Genomic DNA, 16,279 nt, shown 5'->3' with positions numbered 1-16,279 from the left:
GTAATTGTTCATTCAAAAAAACGGGGTTCAAATTAATATGAAGTACAGTTATATGAGTGGGTACCGTATGTATAGAGATGTACTTATCCAAAAAGGATCACATAAAGGAGGGGAAGGTTGACTCGTCCTAGGTATATAGGCAGCTTCAGCCCAGTGAAGATATCCCAGGGAAGATCGCCACACTTATCCCCTTTTAGTAGAAGGAAAAGATAGATCTTCTTTACTCCCCTCCAATATTCCGTTTTTAGCCACTTGCTTACTGGGCACTTAAACACCCTTCCTGCCCAGACCAATTTTCAGCTTTCGGTGCTCTCACAATTTGAATGACAATTACTCAGTCATGTAACACTGTACCCAAATGAATTTTGTGTCCTTTTTTTCCCACAAATAGAGCTTTCTTTTGGTGGTATTTGACCACCTCTGAGTTTTTTATTTTTTGCGCTATAAATTAAAAAAGACCGAACATTTGGAAAAAAAACACATTTTTCTTAGTTTATGTGATAACATTTTGCAAATTATTAAATTTTTTTCATAAATTTTGGCCACAATTTATACTGCTACATATCTTTGGTAAAAATAACCCAAATTAGTGGATATTATTTGGTCTTTGTGAAAGTTAGAGAGTCCACAAGCTGTGGTGCGAATCATAAAAAAATGATCACCTGATGTACTGGTGGCCTATCTCATTTCTTGCGACCCGAACAAGCCAGGAAAGTACAAATACCCCCCAAATGACCCCTTTTTTGAAAGTAGACATTCCAAGGTATTTACTAAGATGCATGGTGAGGTTTTTGATGTTGTCATCTTTTTCCCACAATTCTTTGCAAAATGAAGATTTTTTTTTTTATCACAAAATTTTCAATGTAATAGATTTCTCTCACATGGCATGTGTATACCACAAATGACACCCCAAAATATGTTCTGCTACTCCTGAGTATTACGATACCAAATGTGTCAGACTTTTACACAGCCTGGCCACATACAGAGGCCCAATATTGAAATAGCCCCATCAGGCGTTCTAGGAGCATAAATTACATTATCTAATTTCTCAACCACCTATTACACTTTTGAAGGCCCTGGAGCATCAGGACAATGGAAATGCCCACAAATTGATCCCATTTTGGAAAGCTAACACCCCAACGTAAAATCTATGAGGCCTAATGAGTCTTTTGAATGGTTGATTAAGTGGAAAAATGTGGAAAAAAATTAAAACGCATTTTTTTTTACGCAAAGTTGTCCATTTATAAGATATTTCCAACACATAGCATGTACATAGCAAAAATGACACCCCAAAATACGTTCTGCTACTCCTCCTGAGTATGGCAATACCTAATGTGTGAGACTTTTACACAGCTTGGCCACATACAGAGGCCCAACATGCAAGGAACACCATCAGGTGTTCCAGGGACACATTGCATGCACATACCAAGAATTACACCTCAAAATACATTCTGCTGAGCAAAGAGTAAACAAAAGATTACCTGTGGTTTTAGCAGCGCAGTAGTCGACAGAATGATAGCACTGGTCCAGGCAGCAGGCAGGGACTTGGTCAGCAAAAGTGAACACAATTTTCCAGGCAACAGGCAGGTATACTGTCCATATACAGTCCAAGGTCAATGCAGGCAGAGATTGTCAGCAGTGCCAAAATATTGGTCCTGGTAGTAGGCAGGAACATGGTCCATCCATGTGGTGTGGTCAGTTCATGCGACAGGCAGAGGCATGATGGTATAGGTCCTACAGGCAGCAGGCAGAAGTAGGGCCTTGTTCAGGACAGAATGGGGATAGGGGTAGAGGCTTCTCCCACCCAAATCTCTTTGAAGCCTCCGAGTCTCCAGACCCTAATCTAGGAATGAGAAAACAAATGAAATTGTCTTCTTCATCCAGAAAAACAATTCTGGAGCCCCTCACATATGTGAGACCCCTGTTATGAATCCCACTAGTCCACTCAGAGGGTACAAGATCAGTCCAAGAGGCAGGCAAGAGGTATGATCAAACAGTCCAGGGTCAGTTCCAGATCAGGCAGAGGTATGTACAGAATCGGTAGGCAGAAGCGTGGTTGAATAACAGTCCAGGGTCAGTTCCAGATCAGACAGAGGCATAAACAGAATCAGTAGGCAGAAGCGTGGTCGAATAACAAGCCAGGGTCAGTTACAGAGCAAGCAGAGGCATAAGGGGTGTGAAGGTAAATGGCAGGAAGTGAGGGTTATGGTTACCATACTTCACTAATAATTCACTGAAGTATGGTAACGGCGGAAACAGTCACCTATGCAGAGGCCTGGTTGGGAAGAGCATTGGGCACAATGATAAGTGGTGTCTCTTCTCAATCCTCGTTTGTTGCACACCCGACATTTTTTCTGATGTCTTCGGCCTGTTGGTCTGGGAGGGATTTTATCAGGAAAGTGGCGTTCAGAGAGTCTGCTAATTACATCGGATCGAATGTTTTCTGGTGGGCCGTTGGGGTATATAAGGGCAGTGACGATTTCCTCCTGGTAGCCAAGGAAGGGTATGGGTCTTTCTGTGGATTTTCGATAGATTACATACGTGTTGTATATGGCCAAATTAAAGAAATAAATTGAAATTTTTTTATACCACTTGTATGTTCTTCTTGTGGCAAGGTAGGGTTCGAGCATCTGGTCGTTCAAGTCGACACCCCCCATGAACATGTTGTACTCATGGATACAACTTGGTTTTTGTATTGGGCCATTCCTCCTGGTGATCTCAACGAATGTATTGTTGTGGATCGGAGAAAGCATGTACACATCCCTTCTGTCCCTCCACTTCACAGCCAAAATTTCCTCGTTCTGTAAACTCACCGCTTAGCCTTTTCTTAACTTTTTGTTGATGAGGGTTTGAGTAAAGCCCTTCCGGTTCATCCTTACGGTGCCACATGCTGGAGTTTTCTTTCTATGGAGGTTGCGGAACAGGGGTAAACTTGTGTAAAAATTATCCACATAGAGATGGTAGCCTTTCTCCAGGAGTGGGTTTATGAGTTCCCAAACAACTTTCCCACTCGATCCGATGTATTCGGGGCAATTAGGGGGATGTAGCTGGGTGTCCTTCCCTTCGTATACCATGAAGGAATATGTATACCCTGTGGCTCGGTCACACAATTTATACATTTTCACCCCATAGCGGGCCCTTTTGGAGGGAATAAATTGTTTTAGGCCCAGCCTGCCAGAAAATGTGATCAGGGACTCATCCACACATATGTGTTGGTCTGGGGTAAACAACTGGGGGAAGATCTCAGAAAAATTATTTATTAGCAGCCGAATTTTGCAAAGTTTATCAAAATTTGGGTCATTTCGGGGAAGGCACTGGGTATTGTCGTTAAAGTGTAGGAATCTCATTATCATGAGATATCTGGTCCGGGGCATTATTGAGGAAAAGATGGGCATGTGATAGATGGGGTGGGATGACCAATATGCACGTATTTCATTTTTACTGTTTAGTCCCATACAAAATGTGAGGCCCAACATTTTTTTAAACTCCTCCACTGTTAGGGCTCTCCACTTGTAGGGACGGGCATAAGAGGACGTTGGGTTGCTTTCAATAAATTGTTGGGCATATAGGTTGGACTGGACCACAATCGATTCAAGCATGTCCTCGGTAAAAATTAAGTGGAAAAAGTCCATCAGGGAAAAATTGTGTGTGTCCACCTGGACTCCTGGTTTGGCAGTGAAAGGGGGAACGTTAGCTTCTCCTGAGTTAGGAGGAAGCCACAAGGGGTTCTGGAGGGAATAGGGAAGGCTGGCATGGGACCTAACCCTTTGGGGCCGAGTTGACACACTGGTACTTGGCCTTTGCAGAGGTACTGTGGTGCTGGTGGATGGCACTGCGGTACTGGTGGATGGTACCGCCTCCTCACCAGTACGCCTTCGTCTGAGGGGCGGACTATCATCTTCCTCCTCTGAGGCTGTCATTGTACTGCTGCTGAGGACAGGCTCGTAGTCCACGTCAGACTCAGAATCTGAATATGAGGAGGAATCCGAAGCGGAGAGCTCCCCGTTGCTCTCGTCGGCTGCAAGAATATCGTATGCCTCCTCGGCTGAATATAACCTTTGTGTTATTGATCACAAATGGCACTGACAGGTGACACTGATGCGGCAGATAACACTGACAGGTGACGCTGATGTGGCAGATGACGCTGGCAGATGGCGCTGACAGATGGCGCTGGCAGATGGCGCTGGCAGATGGCGCTGGCAGATGGCACTGGCAGATGACGCTGGCTATTTGCTCTGGCAGATGGGGCTGGCAGATGGCACTGGCAGATGACACTGGAGCTGGCAGATGGCACTGGGGCTGACAGATTTTATACACTGTATCACTGTAACACTCACAGATCCTCTCTCTCCTCACACGCTGTCTCTGTGTGAGGAGAGAGAGACAGGGCAATGAGAGATAATCTCATATGTTTACATTTGAGATCATCTCCCATTGGCAGCTACGATCGCACTGTAAACAGCCGCTTTGATTGGCCGTTTACAGCGATCTGTGTTTGCCTGTCTCCGGGGGACATGCAAAAACAAAACTTCCCCGATGTGCACCTGCGGCGGCGCGCATTGGGGAAGTAAACACGAGGACGTCCAGAGACGGCCTCCCGGACGAGAGCGCCTGCTCCTTCATTCGGCTATAGGGTGGACGGGAAGCGGTTAGAAAAAGAAAAAAGGCAACATAGTGCAATATTGTAACCATAAACAATTCTGAAACAGCATAAGGAGCAACTCACATACACTGAGGTATCAGAGCGCAATACGAATGGTCAGATCCCTGCATGAGCCTGCAGCAGCTGTGCTGCAAAAGACCTTGTGCACTGTCAGGTCTCCTCTCCCTCACACGTTATGTCACCACCACGTGACTTTCTCAAAGGGTTGCTAGGAGACCACAGACTCTTTCTACTTATATGCGCGAGTGTGTGACTCCACACTCCCCGCCGTACAGCTGTAGGAAGCGATCATCCTTCCATTCTGCGCTGGCTCAGACAACTTTATTATTATGTAACAATTCAGATAAAAGATACATTGTATTACAAATGGTAAGGAAAATAAATAAATTGCAAAATAAATATATAAATAATCAGAGATCGGACAAAAGATATAAAAGGCTCCCTCCGCTGGATATCAAGAAAAAAATTCCATCAAGGACCAGCTAATTATCAATCAGAGCATATATCTTAAAAGTGAATATATAAGTAAGAAATACCATACCATTTAATAATATATCAATACAGAATATTAATTTATAACTTATTATTAAAAAATAAATGTTAAAAATATTTATATTCAAATTTAATTGGAAAAAAAATGTAAAAAATTAAAAAATAGGAATTAAAAAATATTAGGAAAATTTAAAAAAAGTAATAAAAAAAAAACAAAAAAAAACAAAAAAAACGCCACCAGTAAAATAGGTGGGGAGAGACCCAAAAGGGGTAAAAAAAGAGAGAGAAAGGGGGAACTGAATCCACAAATCCCCAAAATGACATTATGACTATCCAAAATCTAGAATTCATATATATTAATGTTATAACAATATATAATACTAAGTTATATGTATAACATTAAAAATAAAGAAGATAGTATAAAAATATATATAAAAGAATAAAGTTATTATTTTATATATATATATATATATATATATAAATCTAAGAAAGGGGGCCCAGCCAGGTAAATAAACAATCTGATCTGCAAGTATGTCTCATATTTAGAAATCTGAAATAAAACAATTCAAATCAAACTCAATGTTCAAGCCCCTGGGTGCCAAGGTGCCCATTTCAAAAATCCACCGAGATTCACTCTTACTGAGGTCTCGGATTTTATTACTTCCTCTCCAGTGGAGATTAAACCTATCAATTGCCCAAAAGCTAAGTTGGGAAGGGTCTTTGGTATGGACCTCTGCAAAATGGCATGAAACACTATGTTTCGGGAAGCCACTACGGATATTCTGAACATGTTAACGTAGGCGCTTCCATAACAGTCTTTTAGTCCTGCCCACATATTGTAGTGAGCATGGACATTGTAAAACATAGACTACTCCTTCAGTTTTGCACGAGATTAACTTTCTAATCTCATATTCCCTGTGTGTAACTGTAGAACTGAATATGGAAACATTTTTACCATTTCGTTTAGTATGTATACAGGCATAGCATCTACGACATGGAAAAAAACCTTTTTCGTTAAAAGACGAGAAAAAACTTGATTTTTTCAGGGGATACGGTATATTTTTTGCCACCAAGTCTCTCAGTGTAGGGATTCTTCTATATGTGAATCAAGGTTTAGCTGGTAGAATCTTCTGTAATTGTGTGTCGGCTAACAGTAATGGCCAATGTTTATTAATGATTTGTTCCACTTGTTTATGTTGAATACTGAAGTTCATCAAGACGGGTACCTGTTGGTTCAAGAAGACTCCCTTTATCAGAACAGTTCTTGGGATATTGTAGACTTCCTGTATTTTATCCTGTATGAAATGTTCATTATACCCTTTATTCACAAACTTCTTACCTATCAAGTCTGCTTGTTCCAAAAAAATTCAGTAGTAGTACAATTCCTTCTCAGTAGAATTAATTGTCCCTTTGGGATGTTAATCAGCCACCGATCATGGTGACAACTATTGGTGGGTATATAGCTATTCCGTTCGACTGGTTTAAAATATGTTTTGGGTATTAGTTTTCCATTTTCCTGTTGGATTCTAAGATCCAAAAAGTGGGCCTCAGTCCTTCCAATTTCATAAGTGAATTTGATGTTCTGTTGATTCATTTTCAATTTGTCCAAAAAATTTATCAGACTACTTTCCTCTCCCTTCCAAATTATGATACAGTCATCTATGTATCATTTGTATAGAATAAGCTCATCTGGGGTATTTTCATATATTGCTTGTTCTTCCCACTTGGACATATAAATATTAGCAATGCTCGGTGCATATTTAGCCCCCATAGCGATGCCATTGAGCTGTCTGAGGTATTCATTATTAAACCAAAAATAGATGTTTAGAATTTGGTTTACAACATAACTAAGGACAAAACTTCTTTGTTTTTATATCAGATTCGAGAATTTGTCAAGTGCCCACTTTGTGGATTCAATTGCTCCATCATGACTAATATTTGTGTAAAGTGATGCTACATCTACTGTTGCGATCAAATATTTATGTTGTGGGTCCAGTTTCAGCAAATTAAATATCTGGATCAGATGTTTCGTATCTCGTAGAAATGCTCGTGTACATGGAACAAGTGGCTGTATAAATTTGTCTACATATTCACCAAGTCTTGAGTTGAGAGACTGGATCCCATTTACTATGGGTCTCCCTGGAGGTGCTATCAGATTTTTATGTATTTTAGGGAGTGTGTATATAATGGGTACCCTACATGTATCAGGTATAAGGTATCTCTCTTCTTTTTTTGTGAGAATATTCTTCAATCTTCCTCTCAGCACTAAATCGCACAGCTCCTCTTTGAATTCTTTAGTGGGGTTGCCTTTCAATTTAATGTATGTATTTGCGTCATTAAGTTGGTCAGTTAATTCTTGATTGTAGTATTCTTTGGATAATACAACAATTGCCCCTCCTTTGTCAGCAGGTCTAATTACAACTTGTTTAATTTTCTCCAGTGCCTTTATTCCTTGTTTAATGCACTGAGATTCTTCTATTTTCTTAATATCCAGCTTTTCTAAGTCTTTTACCACCATTTTGTTGAAAACTTCTATGTGTTCATTATTATGAACCGGTGGGTTGAACAAAGATTTGTTTCTTAAATTGCTATATACAATTCTTCCAGTGCTTTCTTCATTGGTCCCAAGGTGTGTTCGGGTAGAATTCATCATGTATTTCTTGATGTTTAATTTCCATGTATATTTCTGTATGTCTACATAGACATCAAATTTTGTCAGATTTCTTTTGGGTGCATACTTTAATCCTCTATCCAATGTCAATAGCTCAGGTCTACTTAGTTCAATTCCACTCAGATTATAAATTCCTTCTCCTACTGCTCTCTTTTTCTTTTGGATCTTATATCCTCCCCGGGATCCCCTCTTCTGTTTGGACTTCTTGGGTCGTTTGTGCGATTGTACTGTGTGATCTAAAAAAAGACCTAGATTGTTCATCATCTTGATAGTTTCTCATAGCCTCATACCTGTTTTGAGTGTGAATCGGAGTTCTGTGGTCATATTGGTCATAATTGGGGTGTCCCTGTGCTTCTGAGGGATATCGTTGTGAATAATATTGTAGCTATTCCCTATCATTATTCCGATTTTGATTTGGTTCATTATAATTCCCTTGATTCTTCGGGTCCATAATTCTGGGAATAATTTCTCTCTTCTCTATATTCTCTATAGTATTGGCCTTGATTCCCTTGATTACTGTGTCCATAATTCTCCTGTTGGTGATATGGTGGATACAAATTCCCCTGTTGATTATACGGTGGATAGGAATTGCCTTGTTGGTTATATGGTGGATTAAACTGTCTTTGATTCTTATTCACATTCTTCCAATATGGTTTTCTTGGAGATTTATTTTTATTTTTCCACCACGGTTTGGGTGTCCTCGGTCCACTGTTTTCCCCCATGTAAGGTCTCTCTCCTCTGTCATTATATTCCCTTCCCTGTCTGGGAGGTGCTGGAGATCTATAGTTCCTATCAGGGGATCTAGTCCCCTGGTTCCAATTCGGACTCATTATCCTTACCTCTCTCTCAGGGGAGGAGGCAACAGACCCAGTTCTTCCTTCTTTTAAATGTAGTTGCCATTTAAAAGTCTGTTCCAATTGGTAATCATTAGTATCTCTCAAATATTTCCTTCTTTTTCTTTGTTTCAATTCGGCATCTTTCTGTTCTAATACTTTACCTAGCTGTTGAGTTAGCACTCCAAAGGCTGCTGCATCTTTGTGCAATTCCAATGCGTTTTTGCGATCAGCGATCTTTTTATTGATTATTCCTAATTTCCTTTGTTTTCTGGTCAAAACAAATTGCAATGCTTCTAACCCATTTTCATTATAGAACTTGTACCATTCTTCTATCGATTCTTGATCTAATAGCCCATCATGGATGGGAATATCCCATCTCAAGCTCCTCCGCACTATACTTTCTTTTATATATTGTTCATGTGTGGCTATATCCCACCACAAACTCACTTTCTTTTCCATCAAGTGTCCAAACTTTCTAAAATTGGTGTCTAAATTGTCAGTGTCAATCACCTGATTGGTGATAAAGATATCTTTTAGGTCTATAGTGCGATTTTCTACATACTTAAAAATCTCCATAATTTTTCCAATTAAATTTGAATATATATATATTTTTAACATTTATTTTTAATAATCAGTTATAAATTAATATTCTGTATTGATATATTATTAAATTGTATGGTATTTCTTACTTATGTATTCACTTTTAAGATATATGCTCTGATTGATAATTAGCTGGTCGTTGATGGCATTTTTTCTTGATATCCAGCGGAGGGAGACTTTTATATCTTTTGTCCGATCTCTGATTATTTATATATTTATTTTGTAATTTATTTATTTTCCTTACCATTTGTAATACAATGTATCTTTTATCTGGATTGTTACATAATAATAAAGTTGTCTGAGCCTGCGTAGAATGGAAGGATGATCACTTCCTACAGCTGTAAGGCGGGGAGTGTGGAGTCACACACTCGCGCATATAAGTAGAAAGAGTCTGTGGTCTCCTAGCAACCCTTTGAGAAAGTCATGTGGTGGTGACGTAACGAGTGAGGGAGAGGAGACCTGACAGTGCACGAGGTCTTTAGCAGCGCAGCGGCTGCAGGCTCATGCAGGGATCTAACCATTCGTATTGCGCTCTGATACCTCAGAATATGTGAGTTGCTCCTTATGCTGTTTCAGCGTTGTTTATGGTTACAATATTGCACTATGTTGCCTTTTTTCTTTTTATAAAAACTGAATATTGGATTGGAGGAAAGAAGATCTATCTTTTCCTTGGAGCTTTCTTCTACTAAAAGGGATAAGTGTGGTGATCTTCCCTGGGATATCTTCACTGGGCTGAAGCGGCCTATATACCTAGGACGAGTCAACCTTCCCCTCCTTTATATGATCCTTTTTTGATAAGTACATCTCTATACATACCCACTCGTATAACTGTACTTCATATTAATTTGAACCCCGTTTTTTTGAATGAACAATTACTATTATATGTCCTATATCATTTAGTAGGGACATTGGTGTGTGGCTCTGCACATATATCTTGTATCGTTTATACATTTAATATTTTCTCCTTTTGTGACACCGAGGATTCTTATGATGGTTTAATATATTCTCTTTTTGTCCGTTGCATCTAGGGACATCAGCAATTATTTAATTTATTATTTAATTTAATTTATTACTTATTTAATTAATTATTTATTTATGTATTTATGCTGGGGCTAGGATGTGGATTGATTCTTAATCATTTATTTATTTATCATACTTCACATATTTTTTATTTTTATTTTATTTATAATATCTTATATAATATCTTTATAATTATTTTTTAATCAAGGGATTACACCCTTTTTTTTTTTTTTTTTTTTACACCTGTATTTTAGCACCTTGAATTAGCCCTTGCACTACATGGTTTTGGTAAATCTGAAGGAAAAAATCAGCAGAAAATCTGATAGTGCATATGGGGCTTTAATCATGGAACTGTGTGCTGTAGTACCTTGGAGCAGAGATTGCATGGTTTCTGTTGATCATGGTGTAACAGGGTTGCTGGAACAATTATACCTTTGCATTTTGGGCAGGCCCAACTGACGGTCATTTTTGTCTTGTGTCTTTATTTAGGCTGCAAATTCACAAATTTCTCTAAATCTTTTGTGCTTTGAATAAGCTGCTGTTGCCATTTCAATTTAAATCTACACAAACAGAATGGAAAGTTAAGACATTGAAAACTTCTAAATTAGTGCAAATATTACCCTAAAAGCCACTTGTTTTGTCCAAATTTGCCTTTTTTTAACCACTTCCATACTGGGCCTATTCTGGCACTCCTCTCCTACATGTAAAAATCTTATATTTTTTTTGCTAGAAAATTACTCAGAACTGTCAAACATTATGATATATATATTTTTAGCAGACACCCTAGTGAATAAAATGGCGGTCGTTGCAACTTTTTATCTCACGCGGTATTTGCGCAACAGTTTTTCAAATGTTTTTTTTTGGGGGGGGGAATAAAAGGTTCATGATTTAAAAAATAACAAAACAGTAAAGTTAGCCCAATTTTTTTGTATAATGTTAAACCGAGTAAATAGATACCCAACATGTCACGCTTTCAAATTGTGCACACTCATGGAATGACACCAAATTTCGGTACTTAAAAATCTCCATAGACGGCGCTTTACATTTTTTTACAGGTTACATGTTTAGAGTTACAAAAGAGTTCTAGTGCTAGAATTGTTGCTCATGTTCTAACGCACACGGCAATACCTCACATGTGTGGTTTGAACAGCGTTTACATATGTGAGAGGGACTTACATGTGCGTTTGTTTCTGAGCACGAGCTGTCGAGGACAGGGGCATTTTAAATTATTATTATTATTTTTTTTTATTTTTTTTTACACTTTCCTTTACATTTTGTTTTGATCACTCCCATCGCCTGTAAGAATGATCGAGCGGTGAAACCGCCGCTATGATCATTCTTATGGTGCACAGAATTGCCGGCTGAAAACAAGGATATCCGAATGATGCCTGTAGCTGCAGGCATCATTCGGATATTCCCACTGAAAGTCAGAGACTTCACTGTAACACACGTAACACACTGATGGAAAAATTCTTTAATCTTTCCACTCTGGGCCCTGCTGATGTCATGTACATTCATGGCTCAATATACACCCCGCAACCAATTTACAGCTGCTAGCAACAGAGTGAGTATCCATACACTAAAGAATGATGTCTGCAGAGCCTTATTATTATAATAACAATATATACACCTGTGCCTTTCTATAATTGGTTTTGTTTCATTAATGGACATTATGCTATTCATTTTTTATTTTTATTATCATATGTAGGGATGAGCCGAACACCCCCCGGTTCGGTTCTCATCAGAACTTTCGAACGGACCGCAAATTCGTACGAACTTTAGAACCTCATTGAAGTCTATGGGACTCGAACGTTCGAAATAAAAAGTGCTAATTTTAATGGCTAATATGCAAGATACTGTCCTAAAAAGGGTTTGGGGGCCTGGCTCCTGCCCCAGGGGACATGGCTCAATGCCTAAAATGTTTTTAAAAATGGCCGTTTTGGTGGGAGCACTGATTTTAATGATGATTAAAGTGAAAAAAAAGTGAAATATTCCTTTAAATATCGTGCCTGGGGGGTGTCTATAGTGTGCCTGTGAAGTGCCATGTGTTTCCCGTGTTTAGAACAGTCCCTGCACAAAATTAAATTTAACGGAAAAAAAGTCATTTAAAACTACTTGCGTTTTTAATGTAATATCTGGTTCCGACAATATGGATGAAAATCATTGAGAAAAATGGCATGGGTAGCCCCCCCTGCCCATTACCAGCCCCTTTGGGTCTTGTACGGATATTAAGGGGAACCCTGTACCTATATTAAAAAAAGGAAAGACGTGGGGCCCCCAGGCCCTATATACTCAGAACAGCAGTATACAGGCGGTGCAAACATGACAGGGACTGTGTAGGTTTGTTGTGTTAAATAGAATCTGTTTGTAATTTTGAAATGGTACATTCACTTCCTGTTGTCTCCTTCCGTTTGCAAGTAGGAGACGTTTGTAAGTTGAATGTTTGAAAGTAGGGGCCTGCCCTATATGCTCTGCAGAAATGGCGAAACATGGTGTTGCCACAACATTGTAAGCCCTCAAAGTGACTCTTGGTGCTGGAGCGCCCTGCTGTGAACGATTATATAAAGAATTGTAATTACATGCCATTGTTGAACAGTGGTAGAAAAATTGGGCCTTTGGTGGTTGTGGTGCTGGTGCTGTTGCCACAACACTAAGTCCTCACAGTTACTCTCGGTGGGCACAGGAACGGGCCCTGCTGTGAAATATTATATCAAGAATTGTAATTACATGCCCCTGTTAAACAGGGGCTGAAAAATTGGGCTGGTGGCACTGGTGCTACGACACTGCAACCTCTCCCATATACTCTAGTTGTAGTGCAGGAATGAGCCCTGCTGCAAAGCATTGCATCAAAAATTGTAATTAAACGCCCCTGTTAAACAGGGGCTGAAAAATTGGGCTGGTGGCATCACCCAGAACCAAAAATGTTCTTCCAACATATCAGTGGAGGAGGAAGAGGATAGACAATCAACATAACAGGACAGTCACTGAGCATCAGCATAGGCAGTCTTGAAGGGATGTGATATTTAAAAAAAAAATTATTCAGTTACATCAGCTTCAGGTGCTTGGTAGCTGTGGGTGATCCAAGACTGATTCATCTTTATGAAGGTCGGTCGATCAACAGAGTCGGTGGACAGGCGCACTCTATGATCGGTAACAAAGCCACCAGCAGCACTGAAGGTGCGTTCCGAAAGAAGGCTGGATGCAGGACAGGCCATTAGCTAAATTGCATACTGTGCAAGCTTTGGCCAGTGATCCATCCTCAAGACCCAGTAAGCCAGAGGATTTTCTGTGGGAAAGGTGTCCAAGTCTGACCTTGCCCCTAGGTATTCCTGCACCATGTAAATCAGACGCTGGCGATGGTTGCTGGAACCAATCATACCTTGGGGCTGCGGACTAAAAAATGTCTGAACGCATCGGTCAGATGGCCACCTTCTCCACTGCTCCTTCTGACCGATGCCTCAGCAACACGTTGTCCAGGACCAGGAGTTTGTAACCTCCCAGTCTCTGGGAACACGTTGCACAGACCTTTCTGCAAGGCCTCCCGGAGATGTCTCATCCTCTGCTCCCTCTGCGATGGCAAGATAAGGTCGGCAACCTAACCCTTGTACCATGGATCAAGGAGAGTGGCCAGCCAGTAATGGTCCCTCTCCTTGATCCGAAGAATACAAGGATCCTTCCGCAGGCTTTGCAGGATCAGGGAGGCCATGCAGCGTAGGTTAGCTGAGGCATTCGGTCCGGAGTCTTCTGGGTCACTAAGGACAATATGATCCGCAGCTACCTCCTCCCATCCACGTACAAGTCCACGGGTTTCTTGGGACTGTAAATCATCCCTAAAAGACTGCTGCTGCTGTTGATGCTGAGTGCCAGCCTCCACCTCCTTGCTGACACAATCATCCTCCTCCTCGTCCTCTTCCTGTGTGATGGGTGGGACAGCAGGAACACTGTCTGGATAAAGGGGGCCTTGAGAGGCAAGGAAGTCCTCCTCTTCCTGCCTCTGTTCTACCTCAAGTGCCCTGTCAATTATTCCACACAGCGTATGCTCCAACAGGTGGACAAGAGGTACTGATGCATGCACTGTCACTGCTCACCATCCTTGTGGCCTCCTCAAATGGTGACAGGACAGTGCATGCATCCCTGATCATGCCCCACTGGCGTGGTGAGAAAAAAACGAGCTACCCTGTCCCAGTGCCGTAGTCGCACAGGTACTCATTGATGGCCCTCTGCTGTGTGTGCAGCCACTGCAGCATGGCAAATGTTGAGTTCCACCTGGTGGGCATGTCACATATAAGGCGGTTCTTGGGCAGGTTCAACTCCTTTTGGAGCTCAGCCAGCCGAGCACAGGCATTAAATGATCGGCGGAAAAGCACACAGACTTTCCTGACCTGCTTCAGGACATCCTGTAAGCCCGGGTATCTGCCCAAGAACCGCTGCACCACTAGGTTAAGGACGTGAGCCACACAGGGCACATGGGTCAGTTGTCCCTGTCGGAGGGCGGAGAGGAGGTTGGTGCCATTGTCCCAAACCACCATTCCTGGCTTAAGCTGGCATGGCGTCAACCACCTCTCGGCCTGCCCCTGCAGAGCTGACAAAATATCTGCCCCAGTGTAGCTCCTGTCCCCCAAACAAACCAGCGCAAGCACGGCATGGCATAGTTTTGCCTGCGTACTTGCATAGCCCCTTGAATGCCTATGGAGCACTGGAAGAGGCCATGGAGGAAGAAGAAGAGGAGGGGGTGGAGGAGAGAGGTTTGTCATAACCAATAGTAGCATTTTGGAGGCGTGGTGGCGGAACAACCTCCAACACTACTGCACCTTGTCCTGCATCCTTCCCAGCTGCCAGAAGAGTGACCCAATGGGCCGTGAAAGACAGGTAACGTCCCTGTCCATGTCTGCTGGACCATGAGTCAGCGGTAATATGCACCTTACCACTGACTGCCCTGTCCAGCGAGGCAAGGACATTGCCTTCCACATGCCGGTAGAGAGCCGGAATCGCCTTCCGTGAGAAAAAGTGGCGTTTGGGGACCTGCCACTGAGGAACCGCACATTATACAAACTCACGGAAGGGGGCCGAGTCTACCAACTGAAAAGGCAGCAGTTGAAGTGCTAGCAATTTAGCCAAGCTAGCATTCAACCGCTGGGCATGTGGATGGCTGGGAGTGAACTTCTTTCGATGGTTCAGCAGCTGGGGCAGGGAAATTTGCCTGCTATAATCAGACGTGGGTGTACTGCTAGCAGAGTGCCCGGAAGCACTTGGCTGTGATACACCTAATTCTACACCTTCATTCCTCTCAGAGCAGGTTTCAGAGAGGACTGAAGGTCTAGTGGGGTTGGAGATACCAGCTGATGAGGAGCAAGGAGAGGTCCGCTTTGTTCTTTGGTGTGGGTCTTTGAGGTACGCTTGCCAACGAGCTGCATGGCAGGTCAACATATGTCTGGTCAAGCATGTGGTGCCCAAGCGGCTGATGTTTTGGCCACGTGAGATACTCTTGAGACATATGTTGCAAATAGCAGTGGTGCGATCTGATGCACTCTTCTCAAAAAAGGCCCACACCAAAGAACTTTTAGAATAACGTGCAGAGGCAGCGCCCTGCACAGGCGGTGCTCTGCGGTGTGATTCAGTCGGTGTGCTGCCCCTAAGCTGGCCCCCCGAGGGCATCCTGCCTCGTTGGACATGTGCCTCTTCCTCTCTCCTACCAGGCACCAACGTCGAGTCAGTGCCCTCATCATCCACTCCCTCTTCATCGCTGGAGCAAACCTGGCAGTATGCTGCAGCTTGTGGAACATGACTGCCAGATTGCTGTCCTTCTTGAGCATCCCCTCTCTCTACGCTCACGCTACTGCCTTCCTCTAGCTGAGTATCATCATCAGAGCCTACAAAACACTGGGCATCCTCCTGGAGCATGTACCCAACACTGTGCTCAAAGAGTTCAGGGGACTCCTCAGGAGGATGTGGTGGGTCTAGGGAAGGAGTCATTGATGATGAAATTGCGACGAGGGA

Source organism: Lithobates pipiens, unplaced genomic scaffold (assembly GCF_037356315.1).
Source record: "Lithobates pipiens isolate NorthernLeopardFrog02 unplaced genomic scaffold, aLitPip1_a1.2 Scaffold_13, whole genome shotgun sequence".
NCBI classification, from domain to species: domain Eukaryota; kingdom Metazoa; phylum Chordata; class Amphibia; order Anura; family Ranidae; genus Lithobates; species Lithobates pipiens.
This window is presented reverse-complemented; position numbering follows the sequence as displayed.